Source organism: Erpetoichthys calabaricus, chromosome 18 (assembly GCF_900747795.2).
Source record: "Erpetoichthys calabaricus chromosome 18, fErpCal1.3, whole genome shotgun sequence".
Classification (NCBI taxonomy): Eukaryota; Metazoa; Chordata; class Cladistia; order Polypteriformes; family Polypteridae; genus Erpetoichthys; species Erpetoichthys calabaricus.
In genome coordinates this window covers 76,220,180-76,231,847 of record NC_041411.2, presented here as the reverse complement: position 1 = coordinate 76,231,847, position 11,668 = coordinate 76,220,180, and the positions used below count along the sequence as shown (strand labels likewise).

Genomic DNA, 11,668 nt, shown 5'->3' with positions numbered 1-11,668 from the left:
CAGATGGCCGGACATTCTCCTTCAGGATTTTTTGGTAGACAGTAGAATTCATGGTTCCATCTATCACAGCAAGCCTTCCAGGTCCTGAAGCAGCAAAACAACCCCAGACCATCACACTACCACCACCATATTTTACTGTTGGTATGATGTTCTTTTTCTGAAATGCTGTGTTCCTTTTACGCCAGATGTAACGGGACATTTGCCTTCCAAAAAGTTCAACTTTTGTCTCATCAGTCCACAAGGTATTTTCCCAAAAGTCTTGGCAATCATTGAGATGTTTCTTAGCAAAATTGAGACGAGCCCTAATGTTCTTTTTGCTTAACAGTGGTTTGCGTCTTGGAAATCTGCCATGCAGGCCGTTTTTGCCCAGTCTCTTTCTTATGGTGGAGTTGTGAACACTGACCTTAATTGAGGCAAGTGAGGCCTGCAGTTCTTTAGACGTTGTCCTGGGGTCTTTTGTGACCTCTCGGATGAGTCGTCTCTGCGCTCTTGGGGTAATTTTGGTCGGCCAGCCGCTCCTGGGAAGGTTCACCACTGTTCCATGTTTTTGCCATTTGTGGATAATGGCTCTCACTGTGGTTCGCTGGAGTCCCAAAGCTTTAGAAATGGCTTTATAACCTTTACCAGACTGATAGATCTCAATTACTTCTGTTCTCATTTGTTCCTGAATTTCTTTGGATCTTGGCATGATGTCTAGCTTTTGAGGTGCTTTTGGTCTACTTCTCTGTGTCAGGCAGCTCCTATTTAAGTGATTTCTTGATTGAAACAGGTGTGGCAGTAATCAGGCCTGGGGGTGGCTACGGAAATTGAACTCAGGTGTGATACACCACAGTTAGGTTATTTTTTAACAAGGGGGCAATTACTTTTTCACACAGGGCCATGTAGGTTTGAATTTTTTTTCTCCCTAAATAATAAAAACCATCATTTAAAAACTGCATTTTGTGTTTACTTGTGTTATATTTGACTAATGGTTAAATGTGTTTGATGATCAGAAACATTTTGTGTGACAAACATGCAAAAGAATAAGAAATCAGGAAGGGGGCAAATAGTTTTTCACACCACTGTATATGTAAGCATATCTAAATATAGAACACGGATTTTTCGCTGCTTCATGGGTTTCTGCGGACAATGGGTCTTTTAACTTCTGGTACTTGCTTCCTCAGTTGGTTTGCCCAGTTGATTTCATACAAGGGACGCTATTGGCAGATGACTGAGAAGCTACCCAATCAGAGCACGCAGTTAAGTTCCTGTGTGCTGATTGGCTCAGCGACGGAGTGCTGCATTAACCAGGAAGTCTCATCTCACTCATTCAGCATTAATGTGCTCCTGCTTCTGCTTCAGGGGCCGTGTCCAAGCGCCAACAGAAGATGCAAATGATTGCAGAAAAGGTAAAAGTTTTGGATATGTTGAAGGAAGGGAACAGCTACACCGCTGCAGGACACCATTACAGCATCAATGAGTCCACGATTCTTTTTATTTAAAAAGGAGGAAAAGCATATAAGATCTACAGCCGCAGTGTCCTTTAACCAGGGCGCAAAATGAGTTGTAAGTGGACGTGATAAGGCAGTAGTCTGGATGGAATCTGCTTTAGGGATTTGGATTGAAGACTGCTGGAAGAATAACAACGGCGGTGCTACACAGTCACCTGAAGAGGCTCCTTTAGAAGAGCTGTAACGCTCTCCTTTGTTGTGCAGTAAAATTAAACTCATCGTTATCGGACAAGTCGTCGTGTCATTGTTGGTGAGTAACCATAATTAATTATCTACGTACAGTACTTATTACATGTACATAGTTTAGTGTCACTGTACACACATTTTACTGTATACAATTTTTCTTGCATTGTACGTATTTATTGCTGGTGGCCTGCGTCTGTCGTAATGGCTGTAACATATGTGATATCGGAGACGCTCGATATCTTTAAAATAATATTTAGGTTTTACTGTATGTAAACTGTGTTTACATACATAATTTTAACGAATCTTCCCTAATATCTACGAGAACACAAAGGGTTTATGCTGTATAATTGTGCGGGAAATGTTTATAATAGTGTGGGAGAGTTTATAAGGGCTTAAAATATATAAAAAGAACCATATGAACATATGGTTTCTACTTTGCGGATTTTCACCTTTCGCAGGGGGTTCTGGAACGCAACACCCGCGATGGAGGAGGGATTACTGTACTTATGTGTTTTTGTTACCACTGTTCTATTTAACTATTATTCACTATCTATTGTCACACACTTGCACATGGGAGACAGCTAATGGGCAAAAAAAGGAGGCAGTTCCATGCCAAACCAGGGGATGGCAGAGTGCACCAATCCTTTCTCTTTTATCCCTGCAGACCAAACACAGGAAATTCTGCCTGGACTTGATGACATCACTTCCCCTGTCCGACTTTAAAAACCGCCATATTCCTTCTGCCAATCAGTTCAGTTTTGGACTCATATCTGTAACAACCTTGCTCCTTTTTTTTTCAGCCACACTTCATGGATCATGGAGGCTGCCCCAAACCTTGTGTGTCAAGGTGTGTTCTTTCCATACTACAGTGATCCCTCCTCGATCGCGGAGGTTGCGTTCCAGAACCCCCTGCGAAAGGTGAAAATCCGTGAAGTAGAAACCATATATGTTTATATGGTTATTTTTATATTGTCATGCTTGGGTCACAGATTTGCACAGAAACACAGGAGGTTGTAGAGAGACAGGAACGTTATTCAAACACTGCAAACAAACATTTGCCTCTTTTTCAAAAGTTTAAACTGTGCTTCATGACAAGACAGAGATGACAGTTCCGTCTCACAATTAAAAGAATGCAAACATATCTTTCTCTTCAAAGGAGTGCGCATCAGGAGCAGAGAATGTCAGAGAGAGAGAGAGAAAAGCAAACAATCAAAAATCAATAGGTGCTATTTGGGCTTTTAAGTATGCGAAGCATGTCGCTTGACAAAGCAGCTGCAAGGAAGCCCAGCAAGGAAGGGAGCAATGTGAAGGTAGTCTTTCAGCATTTTTTAGACGAGCGTCCGTATCCTCTAGGGGTGCGAACAGCCCCCCTGCTCACACCCCCTCCGTAAGGAGCAGAGAATGTCAGAGCAAGAGAGATAGAGAAAAGCAAACAATCAAAAATCAATAGGTGCTGTTTGGGCTTTTAAGTATGCGAAGCACCGTGCAGGAAGCATATCGCGCAACAAAGCAACCACAAGGAAGGGAGCAATGTGAAGGTAATCTTTCAGCGTTTTTTAGACAAGCGTCCGTATCCTCTAGGGGTGCGAACAGCCCCCGTGCTCACAATATATTTGAGGAGTTTTATATAATACGTAATACGCACTCTGGTTGGGTAGCTTCTCAGCCATCTGCCAATAGCGTCCCTTGTATGAAATGAACTGGGCAAACCAACTGAGGAAGCATGTACCAGAAATTAAAAGACCCATTGTCCACTGAAACCCACGAACCAGCGAAAAATCTGCGATATATATTTAAATATGCTTACATATAGAGTGAAGCCGCGAAAGTCAAAGCGCGATATAGCGAGAGATTACTGTATACTGTCACATGGAATAACCTTCATCCTGTTTCTTGATTAAACTGTTTACTTCTATCCATTCTGAACACAGAACTGAATGGAATAGGAATGCTGGAACCTTGCAACCCAAGTGAACAGAATAACACGTGTCAGTGGTGCTTATGCAATGAGAAAGGTTTCTCTAATAACTAATTAGCATTTAAACGTGTCAAAGGGTATGCTAAAGAGGTGTTGACCATGTGGGCTCAGGAATACTTCAGAAAACCATTGTCAGTTAACACAGTTCGTCGCTACATCTACAAGTGCAAGTTAAAACTCTACCATGCAAAGTGAAAGCTATATATCAACAACACCCAGAAACGCCGCCGGCTTCTCTGGGCCGAGCTCATCTGAGATGGACTGACGCAAAGTGGAAAAGTGCGCTGTGGTCTGACGAGTTCACATCTCAAATTGTTTTTGGAAATCATGGACGTCGTGTCCTCCAGGCCAGAAAGGAAAAGGACCATCCGGATTGTTATCAGCGCAAAGTTCAAAAGCCAGCAACTGTGATGGTATGGGGGTGTGTTAGTGCCCATGGCATGGGTAACTTGCACATCTGTGAAGGCACCATTAATGCTGAAAGGTACATACAGGTTTTGGAGCAACATATGCTGCCATCCAAGCGACGCTAATGCGATCTTTATCATTTTTTTGAGACTTTCAAATTTTCGTACTTCCATTATCTCTAACCTGCTCTGCATGTGCATCACGCCAACATTTTTGAATTCTTTATGATGTTCTACTTTGTCATCTACTCTTTGTCTTTTATTTCCGGCCCCGTGCATGGTTAAATCTCTTGGTACAAAGACTCATCTCACGGGACGTGAAAGTGTCTCTCTGAGAAAGCCTCGTCTTCTTTCAAGATTTTTTTTTCTTATAATAATAATAATAAAAAATGTATTCTCTTATGTGACTTGGGTTTTGTGTTTGGAACTCCCAAACAGGCAGGGGCCACCATAACATCTCTGCCTTAGAAGGGCAAACAAGAAGATGATTAAAGATCACCGTCATCCATCCTGCACTGTCATTTTCTTTCCATTCTGTTCAGGCATACTGCACAGATTCTTTAGCACTCCCACCACTACATTTAAGAACAGTTTTTATCCACAGATCACTCAACAGCTGATTATTCTGACAACTACATGAATGTAGCTAACGTGTGTTTCTCGAGTCTGTCACCCGATGTTGTTTTCAATGCACTGTGCGCTTCCCATTGTCTGCTGTTTGTCTCTGTCACTCAAGATTTTCTGCCCAGTATTTACCAAGTAAGGGTGATCACCTCTAGTCTCTTTTATATGCTCTTTCTTAAAGTTCTTTTTTAATTGTTTTTTTTTTTTGTTGTAAATGTTTATTTTGATTTTGGATTCTAATTCCATATTTTAACTCATTCTGTCTACATAGGAAAGGTTGCTGCTGGTTCAAATCCCATAAATGGCAGAAGTGATTTCTCTTTTGGGCCTTTGAGCAAAGCCCTTAAACTGCAATCACTCCGTCGTGGGTTTGACACTAATCTGCAAGCAGGTCCCTCAACTTGCGGGGAAAACTTGGGGGCGTTTGGTTGGCGGCAACAGTTTAAAAAAAAAAAAAAAAAACTTCACACTGGTCCATTCCATTCAAACAAGTGTGGTGCCGAGGTGTCACCTGTTGCACGGCTGTGCTCGGGTCCTAATTTTTGGTGGTTTGCCATGTGGTGGATGCGACAATGCACTCAATGAATTAATCTAAAGCAGGGGTCCTCGATCACAGTCCTCGAGGGCCGTAGTGGCTGCGGGATTTTGCTCCAACCCAATTGCTTAATAAGAAGCCCTTATTGCTCAACACTTCTGCTTCACTTTAGTTGTCTCGCTCGTTAAGATTTTTAACCCTTATTGCTTATTTTAGTCTTACAACAGCTATACTCTTGGTTTTTAATTGCTCCTAATTAGCAGTAACATGCAAATGACAAGAGAGACCAACATTTCTCCATTTAGCTTGTTTCCATTTACACCTCTGTGTGTGTATTTATCATGCACTATTGGGTTTAAATAAATACTTGGAAGGAAAATGAAGAGAGTAAATAAAGTGAAGGACTGAGAATTGCTCATCCATTTTAGCCTTCAAATCATTTGGATGATATCCTTAGAAAGGGTAAGAAAATCTAGGATATGAGAATTTCCTGACATGGCAGAGTTAAAGCACTAACAAGTCATGAAATCAAATTATTGGCAAGAATTGCTTTCTAATTAAGCAACCGGGTTAGAACAAAAACCTGCAGCCACTGCGGCCCTCCAGGACTGTGATTGAGGATCCCTGATCTAAAGTAACCTTTTCATTGTTGTTTAGACAGTTTACTCCTCCGACTACTTGGTAGAAAGATGGATCAGTTATAATGAACACCTGACTTTGTATAATAGGTAGTTGAATCCTTTCCGTTACTTTACCGGAGTTATTAGATTAGTCAGTCAGTCATCATCCAACCTGCTATATCCTAACACAGGGTCACAGGGGGGGTATGGTTGGGGATCTGCTGGAGCCTATCCCAGCCAGCACAGGGCGCAAGGCAGGAACAAACCCCGGGCAGGACGCCAGCCCACCGCAGGTTATTAGATTAGATAAAACTTTATTAATCCCAAGTGGTAATTCAGATGCAGCAGGAACAAAAAAACAAAGATACAGACTCACAGGACAAATAATATAAACAATCAATTGGTGAATAAATAAATAAATGTAAATTGTGCAGACATTTTAAAATAAACTTAACGAGTACATTGGGAGGAAGCATTGAATTGCCCAATAGTAGTGGGCAGAAAAGACCCCTCAGAGGTGCTTCTTAGTACACTGAAGTGGCATGAGCCTGTGGGCAAAAGTGCTCAAAGTGAACATCTCCTGGAGGGGATTTTTCATGATGGTGTCCATTTTTGTCACCATCCTCTATTTCCTTTATGAATTGTCTTATCTATGTTTAGCCTCTCTTTTCATTTTTAAAATTAGTATGCTGTGCCCTGCTGGAAAAGTTGTTCTTCCTCAAAATGCGCGAGCCAACATATTGTTATCACGTGGAAGAGTCAGGAACTCAAGGAAACAACTTCCAGTAATTGTTAAAAATGCCAAAGGCTCCTCCAGGCCTCCACGCTATCTCTGGTACAGACTTAGGAATGATCAGTTCACAAAGCGGGCTAATAATATTTGATTTGTTATATATTTATTTTGTATTCATTTTTGGACATATTGTCTGGCTTTGCTTTCCTTTTCCCCCTTTGCATTAACACTCTTTGATGGTAATTAGGCTCAAACCACCTACAACTGAAAACCAGCAAAACCAAGGAGCTGGTGGTGGATTTTAGTAGGCCCAGGCTCCTCATGGACCCCATGATCATCAGAGGTGACTGTGTGCAGAGGGTGCAGACCTATAAATACCTGGGAGTGCAGCTGGATGATAAATTAGACTGGACTGCCAATACTGATGCTTTGTGCAAGAGAGGACAGAGCCGACTATACTTCCTTAGAAGGCTGGCGTCCTTCAACATATGCAATAAGATGCTGCAGATGTTCTATCAGACGGTTGTGGCGAGCGCCCTCTTCTACGCAGTGGTGTGCTGGGGAGGCAGCATAAAGAAGAGGGACGCCTCACACCTGGACAAACTGGTGAGGAAGGCAGGCTCTATTGTTGGCATGGAGCTGGACAGTTTTGACATCCGTGGCAGAGCAACGGGCACTGAGCAGACTCCTATCAATCATGGAGAATCCACTGCATCCACTGAACAGGATCATCTCCAGACAGAGGAGCAGCTTCAGCGACAGACTGCGGTCACTGTCCTGCTCCACTGACAGACTGAGGAGATCGTTCCTCCACCACACTATGCAACGCTTCAAATCCACCTGGGCGGGTAAACGTTAACATTATACAAAGTTGTTGTCTGTTATACCTGCATTTTTATCACTCTTTAATTTAATATTGTTTTTTATCAGTATGCTGCTGCTGGAGTATGAATTTCCCCTTGGGATTAATAAAGTATCTATCTATACTCTATCTTTTGGAAGGGTTACAGGGTATTGTAATATTGAAAAAAAAAAAAATAATCAACCTTTGTAATTTGTGTGTACTCACATGGGAATCTGAATAGAATTTTCAGTTTATTGGAACAACATTTCAGATGTTAATTGTGGATTTAACTATGACATGGCTCCCATGGTATTTCACAGTTAGTTGTTTTTTGCATGCATTATTTTTTCTTATGTAAAACTGGTTCCTTTTTATAGTAAAATATTTGTGCTTTTATATATATTAACAGCATAATTAGTAGAATTGTACATTTTTCTGTTAATAGATTGGCTTGTGCTTTCCATTTTCAATTTGTTCATTATACTTCTATGTGTTATTTTTCCTGCTTATTCTATATTGTGTGTTTGTTTTCTACCTTTCTCATGCAAGTAAGAGAGTCATTAAACTTTGCACACAGGACAAATACGTTGAACCTTAACTAACCAGTGAATGAGGATCTCCGTCAGCACCTGTCATGACAGTTAAGGTGAGCTTCATGAAGTGGCGACTGGCACAAGAGCTGGACTTTTTTTTTCTATTTATTTTAGGAAGCTGCAGGTCCCGATGGCAAGCAGAGTCTCCACAGCATCCTCACAGCGGGCAGCGCTCACAATACAATTCTTCTCTCCTTAAAATAAACAAGAACTGGTCATCTGGAAACACAAATCAGTTTTAAAATAAACACAACAGTGCAGAAACACATACCAAAGCCCACCTTAGTAGGGCTGGCTTCACCATCCTGACGTTGGCTGAACGAGATCTGGCAGTGTTCTAAATTGATGGCAAAACCAGGGTTGTCAGCACTTTAGTGGAACCACAAAATAAAAGAAAAGAACTCCAAAATACAATACAATACAAACAATAACCTCAGAAACATGTTCAATGCTAATTTTTATTAAAGAACAATCTTTTTACAAACGTCATTTAAATTAATAAAAACAAACATGACAATAACGTACACATTTCAGTTTTAACAAACTGTATTGCACTTTAATGTTTCATTAGAACAATGGGGACCAAAGCTCCATCACAGAGAAAATCAGAAGCTACAGACAAACATTCATTCAGAGGAGTGGCACTTTAGGTGAAAGTTTGTATTCATTAAAAAGAGAAATAAATTCTGGCATGTCCCATCTATTCAAAACAGACAAAAATTCACATGATTCGTTAAAAATTGCCCCCCCCCCATGATGATTTTGCATTAAATGCATTATGAAAGCAAACTAACTATAAAGAAACTGGAAACAGCTACCATGAGAACCTTCCAGTGTCCTAATGGCGTCATAAGCACTGGCAAGTCCCTGAATTTTGCCAGCATTCTTCCTCTATGACCTGTAGAATAATAAAAGACAGCTGGCTAACAATGGTCCACACTTGCGTAACGGAGCCGGTTGGAAAGTCGCAACATTAGAACATGGGGATACTCTCCACTTTTTATAAAAAAAACAGAAGATTCTGGAACAGTTTACAACTTATCTTGTGCTTATCTCAATAAGACGTGACAATATTTCCCGTATGTGTGTGGGTGTGAGGGAGAGACAGCTCCACTTTATGACAATCCATCCAAACTGAGGGGGCCAAAATAAAACTGGAACTTACGTCGCAGAATGCATTGGCTTTAATTTTGTAAAACCTGAGCTCTGAACACTACACAGCTAGGCCCTTTAGGCCAAGACACGTTACGACATTAAGGCATTCACTGCTCAAGGCAGAAGCAGCTTCTGCTGTGAACGACTCTTAGCTTTGCATTTTTCCCCAGCAAAGGAGATCATTACAAAAGTTAGCCCAAAGTTCCATATAAAGAAACAAAGCTGAAGTGCCAGCTCTGAGAGGCACTAACAACCATAGAGACGTGCACATGCAGAAAGACACACAACAGCAATATGCTTCCTAAAAATGTCTCTTCTTTATATTCGTTATTTTGTTGGAGGTACTTTGGTGTAAATGTAAAGTTAGTCCTTTTGCTTCTTCTTCTACCTTCCCTGAGTTTAATTAAAAATTACATATACACACGCACTTCCCAGTATACACTTATGTACACTCACATATATACAAGGTTATGTTAAACAAACATTATTAGGAATGTTAATACTTTGCCCATGATAGGAAGGCACAGTTACCAATTTTTTGATAAGAAAAATGTTTTGTAAACACAATACTTAAAATAAAAGAGTTATTCACATTGGGGGTGGATGTACTGAAGACCGTCAGCCCCACTCTTATACACACAATGCATTGGGTTCTTTTTAACTTGTATAAAAGTACATTTTTATATGTTTTGTTGCATTCTCCTTTACAGGATCTGCAGTTACTGGACGACTACATCATACAGCGAAGAAAGCAGCATCTCAGAATCCAATTTAATTAGCAAGACCATGAACTGACACTTCCAAAATAGACAAAAGAAAGAAACATATAAACAGGTTTTCTCAGGCAAAGATGGCTATTCTTCCCAAGTGGTGGGGACGCATGATTGTACTATTCACAATATTTCATATAATATATTAAAAAAAAAAAAAATGGCAGACTTAAACTACACCAGTCTTAAGTAAGTTCGGGTGGTATGGCAGCTGAGGTGCAAAACACAATTTTCAGATTGTGGGCTTAAAAAAAAAAATACAAAACTAATAAAATAAAAGACTACTTTCAGCTAATGGAATGTCAAAATGACAAATTACAATAAATATAAGGAGGCTGTATTGCAAACCCACGTCTGCTCATGCTTTCAGGTAGGGGTTTGATGAAAACGTGAATTCACATTAACTTGACTGCAAAATAATAATTTAAAAGAAAAAAAAAGGTGTGCGTCATCGACCACATGAATGACTAAAATGCACTAATGAATCAGTGAGTAACGACAAAGACTTCTGGGACTCGAGCGAACTTTAAAGGTCTCTGAAACTCAAAGCACAAGACTTGATTAAAATGGAAGGAAACTATAAAATACCAAATTAAATGGATAACAACGCACGTTTCATGTTCTGTAGGCAACCAACGTCAAAGAATTGAGCTGTAATACAAAAAACAAAGGTTTTATCCTGCCTGGAAGGGCGTTAATGCAGCAGGAAGAACGATAATACTTAAGGGAATACTGTGACACACTCAGTGGGGTTCACTAAAGCATGGGCTGCTCATCTGCAAAGAGAACAGCGACACTGTACGACTCGCTGTCAACAAAACGTTTTTCTAAGATGTGCACTTTTTAAAAGGCAGCATGCAAACGCAATCAACGTATTTATATTAGTTAAGTGAACTACTAAAAACACACTTTACAAGTGCCACAAGGTGAGCCTAAATGTTTACCATGTTGCACATACGACGACTCAGGCAGACAAATCCTAAGTATCTGCTGTAGCAATCTAATAGAAACCTGAGGTCAGGGAGGATATGGGAGCAGCAATAAACAAAATTCCTTTCACAACTGAGAATAATGAAAATGGAAAAAGGGAGGAAAACACATTAGTCAATGGCTTTCAGAGGGCAACAACTACATGAAGTGGCAGACACTTAACACAACTCTCTATGCAAAGCTTCAACTGGTGCCTCGCACATTCTCGTGGTGGCTTTTCTCATTGCAATCTTGTTCAAATGTACAGTATCTACAATGCCCCCCAAGATATCTTTCTGCTCTGCTCATCTATTTAATGAGGGGGGGAAAAAAAAGGGATTTCGTGTGACAGCACAGTGAACAATTTCAACACACAATTATATTACATGTCGGTTACGTTTCCTAAGAGTGCATGTGGGGGCAGGAAAAGATCTATAAAACGTCTGTCAAGACACGAAAACAAAAGGCAAATTAAGATGTGCAATAAGTGTAAAGAAGGCCACAAAGCAGACAGGCAGGCAGGAAGACAACTGGACACCTGCTGGAACAAACTAGGAGACAAAAATTCTAACAGAAAATCGAAACCAGGAAAGCAGCAACAAACGAGAATGAAGAAAATAGTGGATTGGTTACATCACTCTGTCACTATAAAGCTATTAAATCTTTTTCTTTTAAAACAGGGCAGAGTCTCTTATAGTTACAGCAGTTCATCAGTTGCAAGAACTATGATAAATACCACAACTACAACTCTTATTTTAATTATA

The 11,668-nt window shown here is 40.3% G+C and overlaps 1 protein-coding gene across 1 annotated transcript in view; it reads right to left on the bottom strand.

Moving 5' to 3' along the window:
• Nucleotides 1–8,454: 8,454 nt before the first annotated feature.
• Nucleotides 8,455–11,668, bottom strand: part of edem1 (ER degradation enhancer, mannosidase alpha-like 1) — a 56,452-nt gene continuing 53,238 nt past the window's right edge. The window contains exon 13 of the mRNA XM_051921018.1: nt 8,455–11,645. The gene's annotated coding sequence lies outside the window, so the exon portion shown is untranslated. The remainder of the gene's footprint in view (nt 11,646–11,668) is intronic.